We start from the raw sequence: 17,466 nt of genomic DNA, 5'->3' as shown, positions 1-17,466 counted from the left end.
CAAGCTGGTTCTTAATGTTATGGTATTTTTTTTACTGAGTAGTTATGTTTAGTAATGTTTGAGTGCTGGGAAACATTGAATACAGAAAATGTATTTTAAATTACACATACATTTTATTTCTGCTTCTACCTGTTTTGACATTTCTGCAAGCGCTAGGTTGTCAAAGCTGACTGGATTTTTGCCTTTAAAAAAAATTGACAGGCCAGACATAAGAAAGGATGGTTTTGACAGATCCCAGTCGTCTTTTATTGGAGCACATAAAGGAGGAAACAATGAAGGAGGGGGATAAGGAGGAGGAAGTAGGAAAAAAACAGGGGCAGAGGGTGGCTTCAAAGTGGGCAATGACAGCACAGAACCAACGGAAAGTGTGAAAACACATACACATCAGCTCGCATGGATACACATGAGACCTGCTATCACACGCCATGACACATAACCAGGCTGGTGTATGAACAGAGTAAAGGTGTGTGTGTGTGTGTAGATGGCAGAATGAGGCAGCGGGCGTTGTGTAAAGAGATGCAACCGCCCCTCTTTGTGGCAAAGCCAGTATTCCATAGTACCATTTGTTTGTCGTCTGGCAGTGATCTCAGGAAGCCAGCATCTTACATAAACCCCACTGAGTGTGGCTCTGTGCTGGGGAACTGATCCCTCCCAAAACCCTCATTGATATTCTCTCATGATGCCCGAGGATCTGCCGAGCACCCAGAGCCAAACCTACAGCAGGGATGAGTGGGAGGTGGGATCTGTTGTGTTTACATGTGGTCTCTGTCCAGGGATTGAGATTACTGTAGGCACGCTCATAGGATTTGAGATAAAAACGCTGCTGTTTAAGATTTAAGAACATCGTTCTATACTACATTATGATAAGGGTTGACCAGATACTATTGACAAAATTATATTTTCAGTATTTTCATCCGCCGATACAGAGTACCAATACCGACACTTCCGGTTGGATTTCAATAAATATACATACAATTTAGTGAAAGGTAGGGTAAAATAGGTGACACAGCTCTGTGGATAATAAGGTGACATGCAGTGTGTAGATGTGACCTCAGCCCAAACCCCACAAGACTGGAAAATACCAACAGCCAGTTTTATTTTCTTCCCATTAACAGAAAGATATTTCAATCCCAAATGAAATAATACTGAACAGCAGTAATACACAAACAGTCCTCACACTGACACGGTCATCAGACAATATATAAATAAAACTGAGGATTAAATGAAACATTTGATTAATTATATTGGATAAAAAAAATCAGTAATCAGAGCTTTTATATTTTGTATTTCCATTGAGAACACTGTCTGCTACTTTTCAGTAAATGAATTGTCACTTAAACGGTGTGGTACTTTTTGTAATATACACAGTAGTGGTTAAATAAGGCTTAACAAAAATGTGAATTGTGAGGCATACACAAAAAATCTATCCACTGTGATATTCAACTGAAAAAAGATACTGTATTCAACCCTTGTATCATGAGAAAGAAAGTGTGACGAAGTAAGTCTTGTTCTTGTCTTTATCTCTGATGTTAAAATTCCCCAAACTACTGACATTGTTGACTCCCTTACCGTAAATAAACTTCCCTTCAGGGCAGTGACACACTGAACTGCAGCAGGAAAACGCATATCAATGTTGACCATTGTAAGACAGTTGTAGTATAAAGCCATTATGAAGTAGGAAGTTTCTGAATCAGTACGTTTCCAAAAAAGTGTACGGGTATTTATGTAAAGATTCATTATAATCTTTTTCTACACCGTTATATGAATCATAGCCTTTGTTCTGAGTGAATTTGTTCAGCAGCAGCTTCACTGATAAAAAAGTGATGGAACCCTGTTGTAAATCTCTCCGCTCTGATGCGCGGCAGCCTTTTTGTTATAATAATAATTCAGTGGCCTCGGTGAGACAGGTCTCTGTTTTTTGATCAAATTAAATTTCCCACTGTGAGATAACTATTCTGTCACAGTCGTAGGTGTTCCCTATCTATATAAAAGAGAAAAAAAAATTCAAACTATATATTGTAATAGAGTCACACATTTTAACAGGTGTCCGATTGTTCCCGTGTGTGGAGATGCCTGTCAGGACATTTGATTTAAATGTCCAAGGCAGAGCCTGATCAAAAAGAGTTCTCTTTGATTGATCAAAGATGATGAGGCCTCTGGGTCCTGTGAAAGCCACGTTTTGGACTCTTAACCTCTGTGGTATTCACTGTTCAGAACTGACCTTCATATTAAATATGCATTGAGCATCAACTGGTGTATCTCGTCCAATGACTTCTACCAGTTGAACAAAGATGAATGTTGATGTTTTTGTAAAGGTGACAAAATGGGAACTCCCTTTGTTTATCTAAGTACTGCATATATTTTTAAAATACTGTGAGTCTGTACCAACTGTAAAATACTACAAATAAATAATATACCAAGCATATGTGCAGATTTGACCTACCAAAATCACTTGACCCCCCAATCACTCCAACCCCCTTCCTCAAAGTGACCAACTCAAATTAACCCTGACATTAACCCTTAAATTAACCCTGTTTTAACTTGAAAAAAACCCTCACAGCTAATACTGTTATTTTTACTGTTTTTCTCTTTCAGCAAACTGCGACCTGTGCTGCTCTTCTTTGCCTCTTTATTGAAACTGAATGTTGACAGTGACCTACAGGTGACTGCTGGAAATCTAAGGTAAGAAGAAACAAAATAGTTCAAGTCTGAGGCTGGGAAAGGAAAAATACACCAAGTGTAGAATAAAGGGAAAACAAAATCCAGCAAAAGCCACCAAATTAGTTTTGCAGAGAGCACTCCTGCTAGTGATTCTCATCAATTACCTTAAGGACAGTGGCAGGTTAAGGTTTGCAACAGTGTTTAAAAAAAAAAGTGTCTGGCATTATAATGCAGTTGTGAAAAAACAGTGAATTAATTTTAACTTGAGATCAGCGTTGGCTGCTGTGACAACAAATACAACACACTAGAGTTTACCTTCTTTTTCTCTGCTTTTGTTACGCTCTGATTTTTTTTTTTCTTTCTCCCGAATGCTTTGATTCACTTTGTGCTAACCCTTGGTCGAAGTCCTTTGGATAGCAACCAAGTAAGGCTAATTGATTTCTCTTGTTCATGTTGGTAAGAAGCAGCAGCATCGAACTTTACAGCGTACTCTGGCTCTGACTGTTCTTCATTGCTATATCCTAGAGACTAAGAGACGATCACACCGATATTCAACATAAAAGTGCCCTGTGAGATTATCCAGGGTGTAGATCTCAGATGAGATTGTTGACAAAAAATCTAATTCTATGGAAAATGTGGGTAAAAGATATGTCAGAGTGCCCTTCGATGTCTTTGTTTAGTATTTTCTAGAACATACTGTATATGCTCGCTTCTTAAAGTGTCACTCTTCACGTTTTTCCCCCCACTATCCTTTTGTACTGTAGATAAGACTTGCGTTGAGCTTCCCATGTATACAAACTTACTGCTTTGCTCTAAAATGTATTTATTTTAAATATATGCTTATAAATAATTTTTAAAAAACTGTTACACCTAAAAACAGATATTCTCAAAAACAGAGAGTAAAAACAGAAAATCACAAATCAGTTCATCTTCCCTTTCTGCCATAAATGAAAAAATATATTGAAAAAACTAAATTAGGTTAACCAGTAATCCCCCCGCCCCGACACCCACTTTAGGAACCACTGCCTATGCTGTATAATTTACCAACTCCAGACGAGAAGAGCTGGAACATGTGATTTCTCTAATATTATCAAAATGCAGTTTATTGTTTTGCCAGGACTATGATTTAGGAGCCTAGTGACAAAACTAAAAGGGTTGATACTGATGTCCATTGTAGTTTTGGTCTTCTCTCTATCCGTTCTGTTGGATATTGTCACATCAGAGCAGGACAGTGTTGTTTTTCACACTTCCGATGGGCCTAAACACTAGCTGATGTAATGACACTGTTACCAGTCCAGAGACGACAGAAAGAAAAAAAATTATCATCCATCTTAGCCTTCACTGGAGATGAATTAGGAATCGTGCATTACTGAGGCTGACTTTGAATTTCTACTACTGCGAGAGAGAAGCAAGGTTAGGTCAGGGACATCAAAGAGCATCAAAGGAAACAGCCCTGTGCGGGGTCCTTTTGACAGGTGTACCAGGTAATGACAGCAAAGCAGGAGCATGAACAAATACAGGGATCATCAGTCACCCGAACACTCCCAACCCGTAAACATTCCAATCAAATTAAAACACAATGAAGGCGAAGTAGAGACAGAGGCACACAGCCCCCTCTGTATTAACAGGGAGGGGTCCATGGAAGACTATTGTATCCTTTATTCATCATGGATGTCCCCTTTGAAACGCAGGAAAGCAGGCTGGACTTTAGGTTTACAAGAAGAGAGAGGTGTGCTTCACACATATTAGCCATGGCAACTTAAGTTTAGAATTGAACCAGAGCGTAAACAACAACAACAGGAAATAGAAAATAAAGTTACAACTCTTTAATATAAAGTAATTAAAGTATTAAAACTAAACTAAATGTTACACTAGAATTAAAAAACTGTTTCAGTACAACATTTTCTTTGCAGAAATTAGGGAGCATGCTTGTGATGTCATCAGGCTGTTACTGTACGTCTGTGTAATTGGTAAGCGGAATTGTCAAGAAGGAAGACTAACGATTCCAAGAATCTGACCATTGAGAGCATGTTTTCAATGCCCATCCCTACTAATGGCCAAATTATTGCTAATTATGCATGACCTTCAAGCCCTTAAGAAGTAATGCACTGAAAAGCACTGTACTACCACAATAGACAGAACTTCATGAACTCAGCACTACTTTTGGAAATCATTATCTTTAGACAGAGTCTGTCATTTCAACAAAAATGTTTTCTGGCACATAATTATTCCCTTAAGACTTAAGACTAAGACTAAATCTAAAATCTTCATGGATTTTGTTGATCTTTCTAAACATGAAACTGAAGAGTGGCATTGTTGGTAATAGCTGTCTTTGACCGGCCTGCCTGCAGTCAAGAGCTCTCCCAATGAAAATCATTTATAGAATATATTGTAATAATTGTTGTGACCTTGTTGAAAAAGGTTGAGTCTTTTCTAACGTGTCTTTTGTGCTTTTATGTGCTGTTGGAACACCAATCCATATTAGTTGACATATTTTAGTTTTGTTGTCATTTTTGCATGTGCTTTCTTTTTTTCTAACATTAATTGAATTGACATACAGTTCAAGGAGCACAAAAGCAAAAATCAGCACTAAAAATTAAATATTAGCCGTGCCATTTATATAAACTATGCAATAATTATCAAGGATGAATTTACATTTATTGTATTTTTTAAAGTATTTTTCCAATGTTCTTGAGGATAAAAATAAACATTAACTTTAGAATCATTTCATTTGACAACATGAGCTGGCTCAACAACACTGATGTCTCCTGAAAAGAGGTTGTTGTTTAACAGCCTAATGAGCGTCTGATTTATGACCGGAGTCATGTGCCTGATAAATAAACAGCACAGGTGAAGGAGTTCCAGCTCTGCAGCCTTTTCTAATCTGTTTATTTTTAAGTATGTATGTAATTGTGGGCATACATATTGATGTGGAAGTGCATAGAACTCACTGGATTATTACAGAAAAACATGACTGAAATTCCAAATACCCTATATACTTCATGTCTATATGGAAGCATAGGAAGAGAAGTACACCGTGTCACGAGATGAATAGCCTTCTCCGATACACACCTGAGCTGGGTATCTGTGATAAGCAGGCGTGTGGCTGTAGCTGAATGTGAGGCTGTGTGATGAAGATGCTTACATGTTGTTGTTTTTTTACTCTTGAGTGATTTATGTTGTTATAACCGCTGGTATGGAATCAGGAGGAGATGGAGCTCTGGAAGTTGTTAAATGTAGAAGCACCTCAACATGCACTCTCAGAGCATCCATAGTCTACAGAGGGACACTGGGACACCTCACCTGACAGGAGATGAGAAACTTTGGCAGCTAATGCATCAGCTTGTACAAAATGATGCCTGCTCCATCCAAGAGAATTAAGATATGGATAAATAAATAAAACATTGCTACCACGAGAGGAGAGGCAGTGTGACAGCAGGATGTGTTTACTGCTTTCATGTTGGCACTGCAAAGATATTTTATTTTGGGATGAATCAGAGTTTTCTGAAAACGCCAGTGCCAGGTGTATCTAATTATCTGACAGCGCATCCTCATTATGAAACAGCCCCTGGGAGCCAGTCAGACTCGGCTTGCCAAGACTTGGACCTGCTATCTCAATGTTCCTAAATAAAAACACACACGTTACAGCTACCTTCCCATTCGTACCCTATTCCTCCCTCTTTTGTTGCAATCATTACTAAATATTCACCTTTTTGCGAATCACAACCCATTTTTGTAAAAAAAAACATTAGAAAGAATACTACAAATTTATCAGCCGATGCTGCTGCTGTGACAGCCCTATGCTTCCTCAGCCATGTCCCGATTATGTCACCTAACTCAAGTTTATAAACCATAATTACAGCTTCTCCCTGTTTCTCCAGGGATTTGCAGCAGGCAGAGGAAAAAGTGTCTGTGTCTTCAGAACAGCAGCACCAGTGCAGCATACAACAATTAATGAGTGTGGAAAATTTGCAGAAATGCACATATCTAACCTGCCGAGCTGACTGTGGCTCTGACTTACTGTAAACACAGCAACAGTGAATAAGCACACCTGGTTCCTTATACATTCCTCTAATTAACAAGGAACGGCATGTGATCTTAAAATACTTTTCAGTGTTGTTACTCAAAAAAAGAAAATTCAGAAAAGTCAGATTATTTTTTAACAGCAGGCTGTTAATGTCACAGCAGGTGCAAGTAAATCCGACAGAGTAAAGCAAATCCTGTGCTCTACACTGCTGTAGACGTCGAGACAAAGAGCCGGAAGGAAGGCTGCAATAGGCTGTGTGTGAGCAGTATTTTATCCCTTTTTATCTAAAAGGGAGAAGGGTTTTCTTCAGCAGGTCTGTAGGTGTGTTGGTTATTTTTACTTTTAAAGTTGCACCTCTGGTACAACCTAAATTTTACGTATGCATGCTGTTCCACCGTGCCCGGAGAATCAAGAAAAGAAAAATGTAAAGATAGGTGGATGGCCATGTCTGTTGGTCCAAGACGCCAATGGACTGTCTGCTCCATCAATGCAGTCGAACACAATGAACTATATGACCAGTTCAGCTGACTAAAATATTTTCAATCTGGCATCAGCTGGCGTCTATGGGACAACAGTGACATTCTTTTATTCTGCCACGGAGGAATAATCTAGATGCTGATTGGATAAAAGTGGGCAAAAACAAAACGTCACCGTCACAGAAGCCGAGATTGACAAGTAGACGATGAACAGTATATGGGCGTGGATTCAGAGCTTTTCTCTGGAATAAAATGTAAAGATGAACTGCCGCATATTTTGTTCTTTGAATTTGCTTGGCAATGTAGAACTTCTGCATTTGTGTGGATACTACAAATGTTTGTTTGTTTTTTCTCTTCCTAGAATTTTGGTGTTTCCGTAGAAGCTGTCTGTTTATTCTTATCATTGGTTACTTCTTCAATCACAGAGAGCATTTTTATGTAATAATAAAAAATATGACCACGAGTAACTTATAATTGAGGTATTTGAGGGATAATCATTGGTGCAAAGCTGTAAATGTCAGCATGTCATACTTCCCCTGTCCTGTGTGTTTCCTATTCAGTTCTCCATTGAATGCATGAGCAGCTACTATCTCTTGCTGCCCCATGACTGGCAGACCATAATGCTATTACCTCTCCTCCATGGTCATGCTCACTTAGCCCACTGTCACTCTACAGACGCCATGGCAGAAACATTTCCCTGGCAGCAAGAGCTGTCCTCACCCTCATTTGAGAAGAAAGAGAGGGGGGAAAAAAGAGAAACCGAGGCACAGCAACTTTTACAGTTCATTATTTTGCATTTTAAATGTTTCCACTTTTCTGGAGCTGCAGAGTATGACTGGGAATCATGGATAATTGGCTCTGTGTGAATATCTTGACAGTAGTACTCTGACAAATAGTCCTTAGAGCGCAGAAAATGGGCTGTAAAAAAAAAAAACATGATGCTTGGTAACCTCCAGATGAGTTAGAGGACAGGGAAGGAGGAGCGCAAAATGGACATGTGCTCACTCAATGTACTGCATGGCCCCATGTCCATCACCAGTCAAATCTGACATCAAAGTGGACCAGATAAGAGGAGCAAAATGGGTCAGCTTTGAGTCACATCCCACCCACCGTCTGCATCACCTGAGGCCAGACTGCCTCGTGCAAACGCACGTGCACGTGACACATGCACAGAAAGTCAGGGACACCAAATACAAACATTTAACCAAACTTTTTTCAACACCTTTCAGGATTAAAAACACTGCATAATCCTGCGCTCTTGTATGATGGATGCGTTCGTGTCTCTGAGAGTTTGAGCGCGCGTTTGTGTGTGTGTGTGTGTTCGTCTTAAATGATGACGATAGAAATGATGTAAATACCTCGCCACCATCTGGAGTGTAACATCGAGCACCAGACCGTTGCACTCCAGGCGCTACTTTATCCTTAACGCCGCGCCAAGACGTGCAAAAATATGCGCTCTGGCCACAGCATCACGACACAGAACTTAGAGCCGACACTCAATTCCACACATGGGTTATATTAGCTTCAATTCACAGAAAAATGAGGATGCAAGAAATGATAATAATAAAAAACTCTCTGCACTTACTATGTACCCAGACGGGAGAACGCAAAGCCCCGGAAACTGTAATTAAAATAGAAAAACGGAACAGTGAGGCATGCGCTGGTTTAATGTTATCAGGAGTGATAAATATGTTTTAGGCAAAGATTCGTTTTTTTTTTCTGGAATTACAATATCATCTTACCGGGAGTAGTCCTGGAAAAAAAAATTCCTGAGGAAATTCCAGAGGAGTCCCTTCTTTCTTCCCCCAAAGTCAGAAAACAGCAATGCTTTTCTTATTCCAAAATCCAGCCACTGGTTCAACTGCAAGAGAGAAGACACGGGGAATAAAAACCAGAACACATTCCATTAGAAGCCGGTGAAGCCACAAGAACCAGCCCCAAAAGTGTTGACATAACTGTGGTGAGTGGCAAAAAAAGAAAGGAAGCAAGTCGGAATAAATTGCCAAAAAAAGAGAGTAAATGAAATAATACCTGCTCTCTTTATCACTGTCGACAAAGACAATGAGAGCGACAAAAAGACGCACGGAAAACTGAGAGAGCTGAGCCTTTCATTGGGAAACGCAGCCCCAGCGCGTTGTCAGATCCTGGCGCACACACACATCTCTCGCTCCATACACACATACGGACACACATTCTGGCGACGGACGGAGAGAGAAAGCGAGGAAGAGGAGGAGGAGAGCGGAGACATGGGATGCCGCGCTCAAAAGCTGCACTTCACAGTCCAGCCGCTTGATGGCCAGCGAGGGGAGATGCTCACACTGGGATACGTCCCATCATGCCAAGATCAATACGGTCCTGGAAAAATAAAATCAACTTGAGCTCATAATATTTGAAGGTGCAGCTTTAGTTTTCGCTCAACAATAACCACCTCTTTTCTTTCTTTTCTTTATACAAGCTAAAATCAGTTTCTATGTGCTGGACACCCATTTTTACTTGTGACTAATTCAAATCTTTGCATTAATTTTATGGGAAAAGTACATATATATATTTTATATATAAATCTTTATAAGTTTAGTACATTTTAGTCATTTGTTATGCATCTTGATGGTATAATAATAATAATACATTGAGAGTTGCTTTTCTAAACCTCGTTGAAGTCTCTTGCAATCCATTGGGTAATTGTGTCAGTCAGCTTGTCAGCCGTACACTTACATACCGCCGTGTGCTCTGTGAGGTCGGTCTGATGCAAGCCAGGTGCCTCCACAAGCGTATGCTGTGTGTTGAGGGGGTATTTGAGCTTGGGGTGCTTCTGTAAAAAGTAAAACTTTATGTCAGTGTTATTCGTTCAGTTATTATAGTATTAAAGCATTGTATATACATATATTTGTATATACATAGACATATATGGTATAAATGTGTGTGTATATGTACAGTATATATATTTTTTTAGAGAGGGGGAGAGGGAGAGATATGTTTATATGTAGGCAGATGTGAAACTTTTGGCTACCTTAGTGACCTTTTTGGCCAACTGCACTCTCTGTCCTGGTTACAAACATACTGGTGATAGAGAATAATTGAAAATGGCCAGCAGCACACAGGACAGTGTCTTTCTGCACAGTTAAAATTTAACTAAGACACATTACCTAACTTATAGTAGCTGGACTGGGATTGCTGTATCAGGGGTTGTTACAACGTCGTACTAAAAGCCTTCTACCATCGCAGTCATATTTATGGAACGGTGTGACAGTGTTCTAGATCTTTGTATCTGCATTTCTGTTTTATTACACCCTTAGGGCAGCTAGTAAATTTCCTACCAGCCTCACAAAACAAATGGAATTTTCAGATACATTTCACTCCTCAGTTTGTTTACAGCTTCTTTGTGCAACTATATACATTAGTTGTTATCCTTGGAATATAAAATCATGGTGTCTTTATCTTAGGTATTTATCCTGCTTATCTAAAAAAGGAAAAAAAGTGAAGTATCACTTAAACGCCGTCTGAACGTCATGCAGCCTTTTCATTTAGGATGGGTGATTTGAATGTCATTACAATCTCTCTTACAAGTTAAAAGCATGGTAATCTCACACAGTGTATTCATCTATTGGAAGCGATGATGTGGGAGGCAGGATTTACACTCGATAAAAAAGTAGAAACATTTGTCCCTTTGTTCCAAACACTTGCAGCATTTACATTACATTACAGAATTTAGATTTTGTCCAGATGTAAATCACAGTGAAAGGTCTGCGGTGCCTCCTGTGTGCAGCAGGGCAAACAGTTGGGCTTCCATTACAGCTCCGCGGAGCTCAATTTGTGTCTATAATTGTTTCATTTCCGAGCTGCCCCTGCACTCACAAGCAGCTGTCCACGGAGAAACAGTGCCTCTAGGCTGATGAGAAACTGCATATCTGGCCATGATTCTTTACAATAAGCATGATGATGTGGGGGAATCTTTTGTGATTGTGATCTGGCCTTTGCCTGGACTTCCTGACAAAACCTCTGTCCAACCGCTTTTGTGCAGCTGCCTCAAGGTGTGTGGTCTGTCGTCTGATTTGGCTCACAAAATACAAGACATTTCCCAATTGCTGTTCAGTTAATGTGAAAAGGATAACTTCCTGTTTGTTAAGTTTCTTCTGAATAGTTTAACAGTCCTTGCAGACTTGAATTTAGTTCTCCAAAGGTCAGGTTTACTTAGCACTCAGCAGCATCACTCAATAACCTCGTATTTTTGCAAGTGGGATCCTGCAGAGCCGGGTGAATTTTATGCAAATGTGGGTTAGAAGGGCCAATTATTCTATGTAAAAGTTGCTACTTCTATAAAACAATCATTAGTCTCCAAAATTACACAACATTGCATGGAACAATCTATGTCTAACCTACAGGTTAATTCTGATACACGTGAAATGCTGTACCCATGACATATTGCATTAAGCGTTAGGCATGTTTGCAGGGAGCATGGAGCAGCATATGTCTTGAGGCTCAAAACAGATGGAAGCAAAGAGTGCCAAGAAAAAAGGAAAAAAAAAAGGGTGTAGAGCCTCCATATAGTCCAGTCCACAACTGACCTGCACTGACTTTGAGATGGAAGCATGGAGCCCAGAACACTGCTGAGGTGTGTGTGGTCAGCAGCAGCCTCGCCAGCTCATCTCTCCTCTGATTGATAGAAGATTAAAGTCAGCATTTTTGTTTTTAACGCTGCAGCCTGACTCACTGACTCTTCTGTCAGAGTTCTGTTGGAAGGGAAGCAGTTTGCGTATTAGGTGTTTTTTTTTTTTTTTAAAGATGCTGTCATTGCCCATTGATACTAGTGAAGTCTTTGGAGTCAAGCTGTTTGAAAGTTTTTGGCTGTTGCTATTTTCCTAATGACTCCAATTGTTTTGCTGTTGTTTGGATGGAGCTCACAGATGCACCATACACCGCCCTATTACACACAGGGTTAGTTGAACATGTTTCACCTTGATGCTCCAGTATTGTTTAAATTTAAAATGTATTTAACATACATTGCAGTTTTGTGAAACCTTTGTCTATCATCTGGTGTTTGCATCTGTACATTAATACGAGCACGTTCTCAACCATGACCTTCTTTTTTTAAAATTCCCAGCGCGAGGCCGTAATGTGGAAGATAGACATGATTATTACTTGTTGTTTGTTGTGTGGTTAGTATTGTGGGTAAAAGTAAAATCAATACTGCTCACAGTAAGCATCAACTGACTCTTACTGTATGCCACAGACACAAGGGTTAAATGGTTTTATTTCCTCATTTCAAAGCTGAAATAAAGCAGCCTCATTATATATAAAAAGGCCATATATTTCCATATACATTGACATTTTGGATATGACTTAAAATCGTTCTAAATCAGTATTGTAGTATTACGTGTAGTGTGTAGTAAAACCAACCTTAGATGATCACACAGCATTGCTCCATCAGTATGTATATATAGCTGGACTGTTGCCAATTGTGCAATATAAATAAAAGTACAGTGGGTGAAGCTGTGCCAGTGCTTGGAATCTGAAATTCATATTGCTTCAAAGAGAAGAAGGCTGATATTTATCATTACATTATTCCGGGAGAATAATTATTTGGAGCACTCCTATGCTCGTATCTGTTTCAATCAGCGCTGTTATGTGACTCCACCGCACTTGTGAACAATGTTGGAGAAAAAGACAAAGGAAATTTGCATATATTGCCCCTTGCTCTGTGAATTCATTTGGCCATTTTCAATATGGCACAAATCGAAAGTGTAGTGCATGCTGTTTGGTCCAGAGTACTACTGCATGAGTGAGTGAAGATACAGTAATAAGGCTGAAATACTAGGAGGTAAGGAAGAATACATGGAGGAGTGAGCTCACCTCTGTGGTGCTATCATTAGCTCGTTTTAGATTAGAGAGCTACCCTCACACTGGCCTTGCCTGAGGTAAGAATCATGAGAGAAACGGAGAGATTGGTTGGCAGAGTGCCACGCTGAGGCTGCAGTACAAATCTCCGTGTGATGTTCTCTGTTTTACAAAACAACACGTTCACTCCAGCAGAATTTTCTCTCTGACAGCTGTGCTTTCAGAGGGCAGGCACCAGTGTCAACCTCCCTGTCACCAACAATTATGTCGGTCCGATCTCATGGGTCTTTAAGTGAAAGCGATGGAGAACAGTGACAAAATCCTTTCAAAAGCCTCAAGTCACAGTCTTGGTGTCCTCATAAGAACTATGCAGCATCAAGAAAAGGACTCTGTACTAACACTAACAGAGTGTGTATTTTTATTTTTTAGTTATATTGACTTTTATTGTTAAGTTTCAGGGAAACCAATAGATAATAATAGACACATACTGAAAGAAATATTGTAATTTTTGTGAGTTTGAAAACAGCCACAAGTTAACAATGCTGCCTTGGCATGCAAAAAACAATGATCCACCAATGCTTTGGGATTTGACTGAAACACTGCATACACATCAATCGCTTTAGTCAAAAACATAGGTCATTTTGTCGTCAACAGTGAATGTGCTTTTAGCTTTAGAGGGCCCATTTAGGCACACTTTTAATGTGCAATGCTGATATAATGCTGAGAGAGACTGCAGTGAGGTTTATATGTGCTCATATAGTTTGGCCACAATCCCATGTTCTCATTTATCATGACTGCCTTAGTTAATTACTGAACTCCCAGCAGTTTCAGTCAGAGTTTCTGTTACTGTTAAACCCAGAATCAAGACCATGTGACCATAATCTCAATAGGTCTGTTTTTATTGCCACATTTAATCCCCCTTAAAAACACCAAAGATTCAGTTCTGCGCTGCTGAGTGTTGAGTCCTGATGAGTACGTCTCCAACACACTTTAGTTGTTTAAACAGAAAGGAAACAAAGTTTTTGCTACAGAAGTCTGTACATATGTACCAATTAGGTGACTGGAGTCTGGGTCTCTGTCACATACTGGAAGTTAACTTCCCACTGCTGTTTCCTTCCACCGCCTTGACTCATTAAGAGCCAGTTGACACTGGTTTGGAGAATGTGTTCGCCCCTAAGTAAGCGTGTAGCTGAGAGGGGTCTGACAATGGAAACTTTTTTCATACACATTTTCACATTTCAAGTTCTAAACTTACAGTTGACTTGGTAGTGTTAACCATGGCTTATAATGTTTATTATATGGTGTTTTTTGAGCCAAAGACTGCTAGAAATGACCATACCCTATTACAGAATTTGGTTGCTTCTTATATCTCTGTACACATTGTATTTGGACTGATTATTCAGTGTAAAATTAGCAAATAATAATGAGCTGAAAATACCAAAATAGTTTGTCCACTGTTTCTTCACTGACCAAAGACAGAGGGTGACACAGCTGGGGCTTGTTATTTTTCTGGGCTCACACTGGATGCTACTGATGACCCATGCCAGCAGTGTTTCATCTCTATATTAAACACCAGTAGGACTCTGACTCCACACATTGTCTAGCCTTGCCAGCTACTGGCAGGGCAAGATATATTGGAATTCACAGAGATGCTTCATTGTTTTTTCCTTTTTGTCTTTATTTCTACAAACTTCCACCATTTATTCCTCTGGAGGGTGATGGCACTGTGTTACTCAGCAATGAGGATGATACTGTGTCATCATTCCTCACCAGGGTGGTGTCAGCTCTGAGAGGGAAACTACTCGTGGAAGTCTTTTCCCAAAGCATGCTTTTTGTGACCATTTCAGCTCTTGACATAAAAATACCTACTTGTCTAACATCAGAAATGTTTTCTTAAAAAAAGACATTTATTTTTGTTGACGTGGGGTGGACCTTTCTCCTCTGATAATGGAGCAACATGTTCCCTTAATGCAGTGTTGAAATGCTGAATCCCTGCAGCGAATATTTATTATGAACTGCTTAAACATTTATTTCTAGTGATTTAGTGAATATCAAAACAAGCTTAAAATTGCAATCACCGGCATGCGTGCATGCAATGGGATCATGTTTTTTGTCATCTTTATGCTTTATGCTGTCCATTGTTATAAATCATTATAGTATAAAAAGTGGCTGTTGTCAATAGTGTGTGAGTACAGTCTTGTGTCCTAATCTCAATTTTCTAGTTCAGTCTCAGAACTAGATTTTGACAATCATTCATGAACATCTTTATCTTAAATATGTTAATTCCATTATTATAAAAATATATTTGCATATAAAATACATTTAATTGTTATATCTTGTGGAAAACATCAAGTTAACGGGCAATTAATCTGTCGCAATAAATATGTATCTCTATCACAACCATCTATCTGTTAATTTAGGTTGTTGCCACAATGATTGTGATGGAATTATAAGATCACTTTCTTAATTCTGTAGTCATTAAATTAATTATTTAACAACACCGCTCATGTAATTATTGAATTAATATCATTGCAAAACAATCTGGCTCATTTTTGTAGAATGTGACGTCTACTAAAGGTCAAGTACACATATTTATGAAACTGGCTCTTTTGAGAGACATTGCATTTGTGATGTTTGACCTCTTCGCTATTCAGTCCCATTAGAAAAAGTCACACAGCAGCACCGCCACACTTCAGTTTGCTAACCATTGATTTTCACCCTGAACCAGAAATGCTGCCCAGTGACATTATGGATTCACCAGACCTGAGCTCAGAAATGTGGGTTCAGTGATTGTGTGAGGACAAACAAACAACTTTTACATTAATTCAAAAATTCACACTCCTTTTACAATTTAAATTTCATGTCCCCAAACTGCGCCTGGACTTCGTTAAAGTGACAGCGAAACAATATTTTTCATCTGCCTTAGAACAATGATTGACGTAATTTTCACACAAATGTGCGTAGCTGCATGTGCATTTATAAAACCATCATTCATTTAGTAATAAAGATCATAAAAATGAAAAGTGACTGTTCCTTCACAAGCAGTGTGTAATAGAGCAGCTTAATCACCCCACGAGACAGCCCATTCAAAACCAGGACTTGCCATGGCAGCACAGGGCATTACTCATAACATCCCATTTAATGTTCTTCATCATTTGAAGCCATATAGGCCTGTAAAGTAGCATATGAAGGAGCGATGACTCTAATTGGCCTGATGCATCTTCTCAATGACGTATTTTGGTGTCAGGTTTATATTCAAATTTATACTGTGCTCTTTTCCTAGCCATATATTAAACCAAACTTCCATAAACAGAGCACATGCTCACTTTGCTTCTCAACTTCAAATGTTAACCTCCCCCAACCCTCCAACCCCTTCTCTGACTGAGTCACCACGTTGATGAACACACGCAGTCTCCCAGATATTGATAGAGCAGCCCTCCCTCTCTGAGGTTTTTCGTCACGGCTCCAATTACCTTCACCTTTCAGTCGTCACTACCTTAGCTTTGAAGTCACTTCTTTGTGACGCAGCCGTGCCTTGTAACTCAGCCAACTTTTTTGATTTGCATGAGTAAAGCAGAGAACTAAACACATCATTCTGTCATACTAAACAATGCATTAGACCATACACATTAAATGTATTCAATAATTGCAGTAACGACACAGCAGTTAGAGGTGACTTCATAAGCCCAAAGTTGAATACATTGATCAGAATATTTAAAACAAAAAAGCCTTAACCTACAAAGTAGCCCAGAACCAGCAAAAAAAGTAGTCATACAATTACAAAAGAGAAGCTAAACGGCCTTTTCATTGAATGTTTGTGGTGACAATAAAGAATTCTCCCTTGACCAATGTTCCTAATATAGTCCTTAGCAGTGGTTGCATAAAGCAATTACATTTAATTTTTGTAAAAACAAAATCAATAAAATAAAAAACCAGGTTGAATACTTTTGTGCAGTAAAACACCAAATATTGCTGGCTGTAAAAACACAGACTAGTTGAGCTGCCAATAGCCTGAATTGCATAAGACTGGCTGTCACCTGCTAAAATCTTCAAACATCTTTGTCATTCACTGCCGCAGACATACCCATAAACTAGGACTGGCTCCTCTTTTTAAAACTTCAGCAGTGGCACAGCTCAACATCCCTCCATTACTGATGGCTGATGTTGGCACCATAAATCCACCTCGAGTGCTGAAATGTCTCGGAATCTTTTCACCACAATCACTCTCACACCACAGACCAGAGTTTCTCTGCAGACCTCAGGTTGATAGACTCTTTCTGCCTCTGGGTTAGGTGGCACATTCACAGTCCATGCACATATCCATCACACATGTTGGCAGACATGAGGACTGCAGTCTGTTGCAGCAGACCCATCCGGCTGATCTTTAGCCACAATGACATGCCCTCATACTCAGCCACTTTTGCCTGTCGACTTGCATGATCTACATCTAGAGTCAGAGAGATATGGTGC

The 17,466-nt window shown here is 39.4% G+C and overlaps 2 protein-coding genes across 5 annotated transcripts in view; one reads left to right on the top strand and one right to left on the bottom strand.

Annotated features, from left to right (window-relative positions):
* The window catches only part of LOC103390678 (receptor-type tyrosine-protein phosphatase delta), a 259,293-nt gene extending 249,890 nt beyond the window's left edge, over positions 1–9,403 (bottom strand). Inside the window, exons 1-3 of the mRNA XM_025052801.1 lie at positions 9,196–9,403; positions 8,907–9,025; positions 8,750–8,785 (exon numbers count right to left, since the gene is read on the bottom strand). The gene's annotated coding sequence lies outside the window, so the exon portion shown is untranslated. The remainder of the gene's footprint in view (positions 1–8,749; positions 8,786–8,906; positions 9,026–9,195) is intronic.
* LOC103390683 (5,6-dihydroxyindole-2-carboxylic acid oxidase) overlaps positions 1–17,466 on the top strand; it is a 230,759-nt gene that overhangs the window by 133,246 nt on the left and 80,047 nt on the right. For all 4 annotated transcript variants that reach the window (XM_025052334.1, XM_025065559.1, XM_025065833.1 and 1 more), the window contains one exon: positions 2,596–2,682. The gene's annotated coding sequence lies outside the window, so the exon portion shown is untranslated. The remainder of the gene's footprint in view (positions 1–2,595; positions 2,683–17,466) is intronic.

The sequence above is a fragment of the Cynoglossus semilaevis genome, chromosome 1 (genome assembly GCF_000523025.1).
Source record: "Cynoglossus semilaevis isolate Cse_v1.0 chromosome 1, Cse_v1.0, whole genome shotgun sequence".
Taxonomy (NCBI): Eukaryota; Metazoa; Chordata; class Actinopteri; order Pleuronectiformes; family Cynoglossidae; genus Cynoglossus; species Cynoglossus semilaevis.
Note: the sequence above shows the minus strand (reverse complement) of the source record. Positions and strands in the feature narration are given on the sequence as shown.